The sequence below is a fragment of the Myotis davidii genome, unplaced genomic scaffold (assembly GCF_000327345.1).
Source record: "Myotis davidii unplaced genomic scaffold, ASM32734v1 scaffold44, whole genome shotgun sequence".
Classification (NCBI taxonomy): domain Eukaryota; kingdom Metazoa; phylum Chordata; class Mammalia; order Chiroptera; family Vespertilionidae; genus Myotis; species Myotis davidii.
In genome coordinates this window covers 16,427,533-16,430,985 of record NW_006299705.1, presented here as the reverse complement: position 1 = coordinate 16,430,985, position 3,453 = coordinate 16,427,533, and positions in this window count along the sequence as shown.

Here is a 3,453-nt window from a genome sequence, read left to right as displayed (position 1 = left end):
GCTCCACTGAGAAGAGGACGCCTGAAGTGCCATGTAGTTGGCACTTTAACTCAAATAGTCCCATAAATGTTGTTTTCGTGCTTGCATTTATGTCCTTGAACTCATCAAGTGGACGTTGTGGTTCTGTTCACAATGTTGCTTGCCCAGGGCAAGGGCATAGATCGGTGAGTCTTTGAAGTTTCTTTCAATTATTTTATTCTATTTATTCATGCATTTTAAAACTAGGAAGCTGTATGTTTTTGGAATCCTGTGAACCTGGGATCTGTTAATTATACAAGAAATGACCTTGCAAGATCACTGAATATGCTTCAAAGCCAGTTCCTTTATCTGTAAAATGAGGTTGCTGTGAGAACTACATATATTAAAGGAGGCGAACCATTTAGCATCATGCTTGTGTACCCCCTGTCCTAACTATGTCTAGTCCTGCCAGTTCTATCTTCAAAACATTGCCTATCTAGAATTTAACCAGTTTCACCACTTCTCACCTGCCCACTCACTCAAAGCCATCACTGCCCCTTACAGGTAGTAACAGCTGCTGTCTAAACTATGTTCCCACCCAGTCCTCTCCTCCACTTTATTGTCAACATAGAGGCTAGAGTGAAACTTTAAAATGCAAGTTAGATTATAAAGAAACTCTGCTCAAAGCCCTCCAGTGGCTTTCCATCCCACCCAAGTCCAGAGTCCTCACTGTTGCCTACAGAGTCCTACAATGATCGCTTCCTTAGCCATCTCTGCAATACCTTCTCCTCCCATCCTGTTTCTCTGTTCCATATACTTTGTTTTCCTTATCATTTCTCAAGCTGAGCAAGTTCCTGCTTCAGCCCCTTTGCATTTACTGTTCCCTCTTCTTGGAAAAACTTTCCTTCAGATTCACTACTTTGTTCCCTCCCTCACTTCCTTTGGGTTTCTGTATGCATTATCCATCACCTTCCCAACTTCCTCTATTTCAATATGTGATGCACATATTAATTTCATATCCATTCAATCAATGGGTGTTCTGTCAATGTTTAAGATGGATAGTAAATTGTAATAAATAGAAGAGGTAACATTTATTGAAGTCTTGCTATGTGCCATGAATTTTGCTTGCCTTTGCAGGTGGCCATCTATCTTATTAGTGTACTCTGTCACCTGCAATAGGTCTTACCTCAGATGATACCTCCAACAAGAAACCTTTTATTAGTCAAGGCAGAAGTGACCTTCACACCTCTTTATTCCCCACAGGGATTCAGCTTCCCCTTGTGTTGTAGAGTTTTTATAAGTATCTTCTCTTAATTACAATAAGACATTTGTATACAGAGATAGTATATATAATGCACAATTTGTAGGACAGCCTCACATTTTATAATCCATCTCAGATGTTTAGAAAGAGTTAAATATGCTCTCAAGCTGTGTAAATGAATCCACATGGATGGAGAAATGTGATTTGGGATCACAGATTTCAGAACCTGAAATCTCAGAGATAGTATAGTCAAGAAAAAATTTGGTAAAGAGAAAAGTGGAAATATTGAGGTATAAAAGTCAATTAAATGCATCAGTTTGAGACTAAAGGCTGAATTGTGTAGAGTTATCTCCATGGGTCCATGGGCCCTTATCATATAAATATGACAAAATTGACATATTTATAAAGAGTTCTGGAAGAAGTAGTGGCCATTTCTTCTCACTTTTCTACAGTAATTCTATATTTCTTTACTTTTCTTCTTCATACTTTGTTTACATGTCCTAGGAAAACTAATAACAAAATACTTTTCCTATGTTAAAGAGAAGAACACTTCTGGATATCTGCTGTTTCCTTTGGGGCTGCCAGAGTATCTCTACATTCAGGCAATTTTTTGTGGTTGTGATACTTTCAACTTGCCCCTGTGAAAAAGTCTGAGGCACTGAGCTAAGTCCTCAGGGAGACTTTCTCTATCTACGTAAGGTAAGAAAAAGTAACAACAAAATAGCAAAAACCCCAAAACCCTTCCTATTGGGTTGCCAGATTTAGCAAATAAAAATACAAAACACTAAGTTAAGTTTGAATTTCAGATAGACAACAAATAGCATTTTAGCATGTCTCATGCAATATTTGGGACATATGTATACTAAAAAAATATTCATTGTTTATTTGAAACTCAAATTTAATTGGGTGTCCTGTAATTTATCTATTAACCCTACCTCCATAGACACCGTTATGGTAGCCTATTTTAATGCCTCCATGGGACTTTTCACTGTTAGACATTGTGTTTATTGTCTGACTCACACGCACTGGCAGATGAGCTTTATTAGGGTAGGGTCCACTTTCCCTTGGTTACAGCTGTATCCCCAGAATCTATCAAAGAGCCTAGTACATAGTAGGTGCTCCATAAATATTTAAGTATTTGTTATAAAGGCAAGAAAAAATGGAAAAACGAAAAGGTTAGAGAGTCTGGTAACATCTCGACGGCATACTGTTAGCTAGATGAGGTTGGAATAGGCGTGGTGGGGGAAAAGCCCAGGTAACTCTTCCATGCTTTCCACATTTAGCGGTGCGGAGGGCAACGGAAGAGGGAAGGGGCACTGTGTCACCAGCCTTTCAAGAGACTCTCTCAGTAGAATTAGAAGACCCGCGGATCAGTAGATTTGGGGAGAAGCAAAGTCTGAATGAGCTAAAAAGCCTTTTCTATTTGCCTTGGCAATGAAGCCAGTGAAGTAACCACAGGGAAATGCAATTGAGTGAAAAGAACAAGATTCCCTGCGTTTGGAACGGGGGTCAGAGGCAGTGCGCATCTTTCCTGGCCTCGGCCACCTTAAACTTCCTGCAACTTTGGGGCTAGCCTTATTGTCAGACTCCAGAAATCCCTAGGCCCTGATCGGAGGAGAAACACTGCACATATAAATAAAGAGCGGAGAGGGGTGGAGGGAGATGAAGTCAAGGCAGAAGAAATCTAACTCTCCTTTTGGACCTGAGCGCAACCGGGCGGGGGCAGCGGTGTTCAGCCCCAGAACTCAAGCGTGTTCATCTCGCCTGTGGAAGCTCGGCGTCCCGCAGGACCCACCGAAGGCGCCCGGTCTCCTCTGGCTCACTTCCTCGGACCCAGACGATAGCTGGCTGGTGCGTCGGCGGCAGCCCTGAGCAGGCTGCGCGGGGAACTGTGGCTGGAGCCTAGGCAGCAGTCTGGCTCCACCCGGCGCTCGCCGGCCCGTCCTCCCATCTAGGAGCTGCAGGATGGTCCCGGAGTCTCCCTCGGGGCTGCTGGTCCCCGGAATCTTCAGCCCCACGCTCCCCGTTGTGCGAGTCTCGCAGGGATCCAGTTGACAGGTGCCATCGACAGGGCACCGGGTGCCGTCCCTGGCGCACGCCCGGGGGCGCGTAGCCTCTGAACCTGGAAGCTACAAGGAGAGGGAGGCAGGGCGCGGCCTGGGGGACTCCGGTGGACTGGAGCCGTGGAGGTCGGAGCTAGAAACTTTGCAGGCTTGGCAGCCGAGACTCAGCGA